Here is an 8998-nt window from a genome sequence, read left to right on the forward strand (position 1 = left end):
GTGGGGACCCCTTTAAATAACGTTGCTTCAGCCAGCTTCCCGAGTGTTGACGCCATTTTCTTGCGGGCAGGCATGAGAAAGCACAAATGAAAGTCTCCTAGGCATCAATTTTTAAAAGGGGTCCTAATTCAAACATATTTTAATGAGGCCAGCGTTCGTTTCAGATGGCCGCCAGGGACGCCCAAAGTCCGCCTTTACCAATATGGCGGCAGTCACTTTTTGTACGCACTTCCTGCGTGGGACTGCGAAATCAGTAAGTCCAACGCTGAATTCGCACTCTAAAAATCAGCGGGGAGCGAAGGAATTGCTACCCACATGATTCTATGCCTTGAAATGTGTAGATTACAATCTCTATCAGAGGCTAGTCATAGACAGACAGTCCACCACTGAAATAAGGACACATCTGCTGTGCAGAGGACGATGTTGCTGAAACATAAACCATACTGGAGTGAACTGTCCTGACAGCACAAGGAGAGCTGAAGGTAGAAAATTAAAACAAGAATTTGCACTATATTTAGTCAATTTTTTTTTTAAAAACCCACACGCTCATTTCCTTAGTAGTTCAGGATTGAAATGGGGTTGCAATCCACTAAAACTGGACTGTTGGATGAGTGACAGTTATAGAGCAAAATCCAGTATCGATCGCCACAGAGGAGATGAAATAGCCATGACATTTTGAAGAGAAATTTGTGAACCACAAATATGAGAGTGATAGATGCAGCATGACAGCACATAAATCAATACAAAATACCTAGATTCCTTAATGCCATGAGCCTCTTGGTGGATCTTTGCATTATCAGGAGCTATGCGGAGGTTCACCACTCCTAGATTTGACAGTGCTTTTGTATTGACTGAATCGTCAGGAGACACTGGAGTAATAACAATCAGGCTGCCAATTCAGAATCTCCTCACTGAGACTAAATTCCATTCTCTTAAAGGAGCTCAAAAACTGGAGAGCTTCCTTAAACCCTGAATGGATACTGTAAAGGGCAAAGGAAGCTCGGAAGGTGATGAGGTTTAAGTCAAGTGCTGTTGCTGCTTTACTGAGTTTGAAACCAACTGCTTTGAAATATTCAGTCATCTTGATTTCTAGCTCACAGTCCAAAATATTCATCTACTGAGGTTTTTGAAGACTGAGATGAATAATATTGCTGAGAAGTTAACCTTTAGTTTACATAGAATTACATACAATGTACAGCACAGAAAAAGGCCATTCGGCCCAACAGGTCCATGCTGGTGTTTATGCTCCACATTAGCCTGCTCCCATCCTTCTTCATCTAACCCAATCAACATATCCTTATATTCCTTTCTCCCTCATGTGTTTATCTAGCTTCCCCTTAAATGCATTTATGCTATCGGCCTCAACTCCTCCCTTGTGGTAGCAAGTTCCACATTCTAACCACTTTGTGGGTAAAGAAGTTTCTCCTAAATCCCCTATTGGATTTATTTGTGACTATTTTATATTTATGGCCCCTGGTTTTGGTCTCCCCTGCAAGTGGAAACATCTTCTCTAGGTCTACCCTATCAAACCCTTTCGTAATCTTAAAGACCTCCATCAGTTCATCCCTCAGTCTTCTCTTCTCTAGAGAAAAGAGCCCCAGCCTGTTGAATCTTTCCTGATAGGTATAACCTCTCAGTTCTGATATCATCCTAGAAAATCTTTCTTGCACCTTCTTCAGTGCCTCTATATCCTTTTTATAATATGGAGACCAGACCTTCACAGTACTCCAAATGTGGTCTAACCAAGGTTCCATTCAAGTTTAACATAACTTCCCTGCTTTTCAATTCTATCCCTCTAGAAATGAACCACAGTGCTTGGTTTGCTTTTTTTAATGGTCTTATTAACCTGTGTTGTTACTTCTAGTGATTTGTGTATCTGTACCCTTATATCTAACCTGCATTTGGATCTGATGCACTTTTGGGTTTTGCGGTTGATTTTCCAATGTACGTTTGGAGTGAAAATTACTATAAGACCTGTTTTTGTAAACATTTTCTTACGTGCCTGGGCTGTAGGAGCATTATTTTTTTGTTTTAAATATTTAATTTTCTCTCTTCTCTCCTGTCCGGCAGACAATCTCCAGTGCCTCACACAAGTGGCCAATATCACGTTTGAGCCTCGATGGTGAATTGTTTTGCTCCTGGCTGCCCAGTTCACTTGAGTACAACAGGTGGCTGGAAGCAGAAAATCCAGGCTTCATTGCCTGGGTTCACACATGAAGAGTAGTCACTTCAACAAGGTACCAGAGGACGGTTGGTGCCCATTGAACTGTGCCCATTATTGGTTCATTAATCTCAACTCTCAACATGCATTCAGTTCACTTTTTTAATAAAAATAGGAGTTTAGCCTGCATGAATTTTTAAATGTAGTCATCTCTTTCACAACCCCACAATGTTCTGGCACAAGGCATAGTTTTGAGAATAGGACAAATAGCACAACATCTGCACCTAAAAATCAATGCTAAAGACCTTTGCTCTCACAACATAAAATGTTCTTTTTAAGTTAGGGTCACTGTGTCTGTCCATGAAAATGTTGCAACTGTTTGAATTATAGTTTCCAGAAGTTGTACAAATGCAGAAAAGCACCAGAGAGTGATTGTGTTTCAGGTCAAAACACAATCTTACCAAATATTTCTTAGGCAAATAAAGAATCAACAACACCAGGTACCCAAGAATGATTATAAAGCAATAATCCCATTGAGGGGGTTCAGGCATAAACACAAGAACAAAACTCAAGTATTTAACAACCATTGTGTGAACCCTTTGATGAGATTGGGGCTGGATTCTTAGAATGCTTCCAAGATTGCTTCCTTAATCAGTGTGCTGTATGACTAATAACAAAGGATGCAGTGTTAGATCTGATTCTGGGTAATGAAACAGGACAAGTGACCTGAAGGTAGGAGGACACTTAGGAAATAGTGATCATAATCTATTTATGTTCTTATTGAAAAGAAAGAGGAGTGAAAGAAAGAAAGAAAGAAAGAAAGACTAGTATTTATATAATGCCTTTCACGACCTAAGGACATCCCAAAGTGCTTTAAAGCCAGTGAAGTACTTTTGAAGTTGTAATGTAGGAAAGGCTTTGCTGGTACTCTTCTCTTTCATCGCCTGTGGAACTGGCTGAAGCCTGCACTGAGCAGACTCTGACCAGTTCCAGTCTACAATGGCAATCGGTGATCTATTTACGTCATAAAACCCTAATTTCCACATTAAAAGGGGCATATAACCTGAAACAGGTGGTCACTTTGGACACCCAGAGATGGGCCACTTTTAAAATGGCCGCATCGACGGTGTTAACGGGGCGGTAAGGCTACCGACCCCATTTTGAGGCCCCATTAATGCCAGGCGAAGGGAGTAAAAATCGAACCAAACTCTGTAACTAAGAATTAAGCACCCACTACTAGACCAGTAGCAATCAGATAGATCCAATAAACAGGTAGATAACATTTTACTTTATCAATTTTTAAAAAGAGCTTTTCCTTTTTGACTATAGCTCCAACCACAAATAGCTACTTGTTAACACATGGCGATGATCTAGTAATGATCTAGGGAAACTAATGACCTAATATAAAAAATATTTTACCCCTTGGTGCATGCAAAGGCCATTTATTTTAAAGGACAGGCTTTTGAAAAGCTGAAGTGTCCAAATTAGGGGAGTTCAGTGAATTGTTTTTGACTGGACCAGTTTGAGTCATGTCAGGTTCTCAATTTGATCAAGTACTCATCCTTATAAAGCTGAGAGGCTTATAATGAGAATAGAGTATATGACTTACTAATAACACTGAAAATTCATGAGAGGGATGTATCATAGGCCTGCCTTTCTTCATCTGATAATTACTGTGAATGGGAAAAGAATATGGCAAGCCATTAGTTACTTTAAAACTTAAATGTGATTACATATACAAACACAGATGTGAAAATGCTCACAAAATAAAAGCCTCCAATAAAGACAGGAGTTCGATGGAAAAACCAAACAATATTAAATTCAGAGAGTCAACAACTGCCCCACTTCTTCCAAGGACCTCCAAATAGACAGACTTACTTTGTACACACATTAACAGGGACAGTGTGAGCTGTTGAATATGATGACTGCTAGCTTGTACGTCTGCTATGTATCCAAGCTGACTGATTGTATAATGAATTAAATTGTTTTTGCACTAGCTCATGCTCTGTAACCACCATCACAAAAAGGCAAATGTCTTTTGCTTATGTAGAGATAGCCCAATATTAATTAATAAAAACCAAGAAATAAATGGATAAATTCCTTTGCTACAATAGTGGATAAAGGAATTTCATCCAAACATGTTAACATATTCATTATTGATGAGTGTGATTTCAACCTGAAAATAGATGGGACTTTTAACCTAATGGACGAGGATTTTCATAAAATTGCACCCAAAAATAACCTTCCAACTTACTAAGGGTTGTTATTGTTCATATATTTGCCTACCAGTTGTCTCTGGCTTCACCACTTTGACCTACCTGAAATCTTATTAATATTAATTAGTACATTTTAATGATGGGATGCAAAGAAATGCAAAATACATCTATCACTCTCTACTGCAAACAAAATCAGGTATCATCAAATCTAAACTGTTTTTTGATTAGAGTGAAAGAAAGCATGGCGTAAGGAAAGGTCATTTGACCCATCAAGCTTGTGTCTTTTTTTATTCGTTCATGGGATGTGGCGTCGCTGGCGAGGCCAGCATTTATTGCTCATCTCTAATTGCCCTTGAGAAGGTGGTGGTGAGCAGCCTTCTTGAACTGCTGCAGTCTGTAGTGAAGGTTCTCCCACAGTGCTGTTAGGAAGGGAGTTCCAGGATTATGACCCAGCAACAATGAAGGAACGGTGATATATTTCTAAGTCGGGATGGTGTGTGACTTGGAGGGGAATGTACAGGTGGTGTTCCCATGTGCCTGCTGCTCTTGTCCTTCGAGGTGGTAGAGGTCGCGGGTTTGGGAGGTGCTGTCGAAGAAGCCTTGGCGAGTTGCTGCAGTGCATCCTGTGGATGGTGCACACTGCAGCCACGGTGCACCGGTGGTGAAGGGAGTGAATGTTTAGGGTGGTGGATGGGGTCTTCTACAGACCAAGAACATATCGCCCTATCATGGACTCTACTCCACCCATTTAATCTCCTGTGCTCTGCATAAATACTCCCCGATTGCCAAAGATGGTCAAGCAAAACTCTAGAATAGAGACAAGAATCGTTCCCCCCCCCCATCCCCCTCTCTCCAGCCCCAGCAGCACAGGAGCCATTTTCCTCATGGAGTATTTGATCGTCACCATCTATACGCATCCCAAAACCACCAATCCCATTTCCAAACAGCTATTTCTCCTTTTTATTTGAAGAAAATCATCCATATCCCTCCCCTGGGATGGTCTCACCCCTTTTAACTTACTTTGACTGACTGGGATCTTAAAACCTACCTCTTTGCCCAAGTTTTTGGGCACCTGTCCTAACATCTCCTTATGTGGCTCGGTGTCAAATTTTGTTTGATAATCGCTCCTGTGAAGTGCCTTGGTTTTACTACGTTAAAGGCGCTATATAAATGCAAGTTGTTGTTGTTGTTGATGATGCAGCTCTGATGATTGAAAAACTTTCTATTCTTCTTAGGATGCTTTTAGCTGTTGCATTCAAATATGTGGTTACAGTGCATATTAAATGCAGCAGCCATTTGTAATTCCAATTTTGCATTATATTAATGGCTATCCTCACATTATAATGCTTCTTCCTAACATCCTTCCAGGTCCTTTAGGCTTTTTTGCGCCAGTATTGATGTACTCAGCAATCCAGGCATTGCGGGCTGCTGTCTGGTCAATGTCCGCACCCATGAGGACGGCCTCAACCGAGATCTTGGGTTCATGTCACGCTACACGTAACCCCACCAGCGGAAAAAAAAGTGATCTGTTTTATAATACAACGGGTCATTCTCTCTCTCTTCCTTTCGGATGTTTCTCTCTCTCTCTCTCTCTCTCTCTCTGTCTGGTACTGGCCATTTGTATATTCAGTAGTCTTGTATCTAATGTCTCTCTGTCTGAACACTATTCAATTCCTTTGATTGCCTTGATAACGGGCAGTTGGAAAGATTATCTGTAATCACTAGGCATTGTTCTCTGACTATATATGCGGTAACTTTCAAGGAATCCCACACTCACCTGACGAAGGAGAAAGCCTCCGAAAGCTTGTGATTTTCAAATAAAACTGTTGGACTATAACCTGGTGTTGTAAGATTCCTTACATTGGTCAAACAAGATCACCTTACTTTTCATGCAGTCTGATAAAAAGGATGGCCAGGTCAATTTCAGAAAAGCAGGATTGATAAATGGTGCAGTCAGGAGGAAAATGAAAACATTAGAGTGGGTTAGGGTTAGGGTTAGGGTTAATGCACTAAAATTAGCTCATATAGGTAACAGACAGAGAGCCCACTTATCCCACTTATGCCCGAGACACCGGGCATTGCGGACTGGGCACTGAACCTTCTCCCATGAATTTCACTGAATAGCCTAAACATTATGGGCCCACATACCTGTGGGCCACAATAATGGCAGTAATGGCACGAACAAGCTCCTCCAGTGCTGACCCTGCCAGAGTACATGGGGTCAGTGGAATACCAGCTCATTTGCATGGAGCCAGCAGGTGCTCATGCCATTATGGGCACACCACAGGCTCCTGCCAGCCCCATGTTGATAGACACTCCAGCCTAAGCCCCCCCCCCCCCAACCCTCCGGAGAAACTGCTTCTCTGCCCCCTTTAATCCTCTTACCAAAGGGACCACCTTCTTTAAGGATCTGGACAGCTATTGAGATTTTTGGAGATCCAGGCTGCTTCTCTGGCCTTGAACCCCCCCCCACCACCACTTTGGTGGCCACAACTCGTGCCCTTCTGGAGGTCGGTATGCCTCCCCTCACTGTGAGTACCAGCTCCTAGACATACGCTGGATCCCCAATGGACTGGGCAAAATGGGAACTCGGCCCCTTCATATTAATGGCATTGTAAAGGGTGATTGAAGGCTCCATCCTTACATGGCTGAGTGTGAAATCATAGATTTGGCCGGGTCCCGGCATCTCTGGGTCCCACCCTATTCCCGATCCATCCAACTTGGCTCCCATCAGAGTTACAGAAGGAACAACCAAGGAAATTCGGGCCTCAGCATCGCAAAGAATCTTGTGAAATACATTCTAAAGAAAGTAAGTTTCAGTTATTGTAACGTTAAGCTGGATGAAATGTGAATAGTTTAAGCCTGTCGGAGTAGAATTGTTGTGGTCACATCCTGAGATTTTCCTTTGGTTGTTACTTCCAGCAAAATTGTAGATATGTTCAAAAGGAACGCTAGAAATACCGACCAGAAGAAATCTTCAGGAAGAGATTCACATTATTGCTGCCATAGCAACCAGGGTAGTTCTTCCTCCTGAGTTGGTAAAATGTCAAACTAAGTTTTGGCATCATGGCAGCTATAAATTTAAAAAAACAAGTAGCTGATAGTTGATCCTAAATATGTAGCGAACGTAGTTCAAAATTATAGCATCATGGATACTCACTTTAAAGTTATTGGTTTGGAATTTTGAAAAAAAAAAGTGCCTCGACCTTTAACCTTTAACCTTTAGATTTAAACCAACCACTGCTGATAAAATATACTGCTGCAATAAACAGCCCATGGCATTCTCAAACCAAGGCCATCTTTAGACTGGATTCTTTAATAATTGTTCTTGTCAGTCAACATGTGGCTCTTTCAGTTAATCTGTCACTTCAAAATTATCCTCCCCCAGACACTTGGAAGAAGAGTATTGTTTGTCCCAATTTATCTGCAATCGGGTGACCGATTTGAGGTCAATAGCCTTAGATCCTTTGTGTCTGAAATTCTTGAAACATTCGTTGCAGAGCAGTTGACCTGAGTGTTAGAATGAGCGGGGATTTCTCTAGCATTCTCTGCCGTGATTTTGCACCAGTGTATTTCCGTGATGAGAGCTGGATGGGTTTGGATGGAGGCCTTTTGATTGATGTCGTATCAGTAGAAAACCTTTCACATAATGCCAAGCTGACCGACAGCCTCAACAAGCTGACATAGGCCCCAAGAAAGTGACAACTCAAAAACAACCCTGATTATATGCCTGTTACCTGTGAAAACTAGTAGTTACACTGAAAGTGCAGTCGGACAAGGGTTTGTCATCGCTTCAGCTGCAGGTGTACCCAACTTTCCAATTACTTGTACTGCAGAGAAAAAGATAACTAACGGACAATGGAGCAGTGGTGGGCTTAGAAATTTCTGAATGCTGAAGGTGTGAGATTTATTTTCCAGAAAGCCCGAAGGGCATTACTCCTGAAAATGTTGACACTTCCCTTCATATATTTTCCAGCACTTTGCAGTCTATTGGAACCCTGCCTTTCGGAAGTAAATTATCCTGTGGAAATTTTAAATATAAAAATGAAGTCGATGTCCGGGCATCACTGTGAATTTGCTGGGTCCAGTTTCTTCCATTGGCAATTTGACGACATAACGATTGGTGAGACCTTTTCCAACATGCCTATAATAAACTCAATTTTTCATGTGCCTCATGTGAATGGAGCCAGAACCAGGCTACTCCAAGGCCTGCTGTTGAAAGTAATAGATCCTGTAAAAGTATAAAAGTGGTATCCTACTCACAGAAGCAGATGTACACTAATGTTAGGATTTTAATTCATGCAGTTCATATCGTTGAACCCTACTTCTTTGTGGAATCATCCCTGCTGCTTTTATGCTGGCATTTTTTGTGGTGAGCAATACAAGCAGCGATGGCCATCTCCACATTGCTTCCACAGCAGCCTTGTTCTGAAGTGTGATTTACAAAAGGGGCCGGTCGGACAGGAAGGCAGGCGGAATTCTTTGGGGGTCCTGGACCCCTCAAGTGGACTTGAGATACACTGTACGATGGAGAAATGCCTCATTTCTCTTGGTGTCCCTGCCACCCAGCATAATCCAGGTCCTGGCTGCAGATATTCCTGACCTGGGGATTCTCTACTCC

General features: G+C 41.9%; 1 pseudogene; it reads left to right on the plus strand.

Moving 5' to 3' along the window:
• Positions 1–8064, plus strand: part of LOC137324844 (forkhead box protein K2 pseudogene) — a 56334-nt pseudogene extending 48270 nt beyond the window's left edge.
• Positions 8065–8998: the final 934 nt, after the last annotated feature.

Source organism: Heptranchias perlo, chromosome 8, assembly GCF_035084215.1.
Source record: "Heptranchias perlo isolate sHepPer1 chromosome 8, sHepPer1.hap1, whole genome shotgun sequence".
Lineage (NCBI taxonomy): Eukaryota > Metazoa > Chordata > Chondrichthyes > Hexanchiformes > Hexanchidae > Heptranchias > Heptranchias perlo.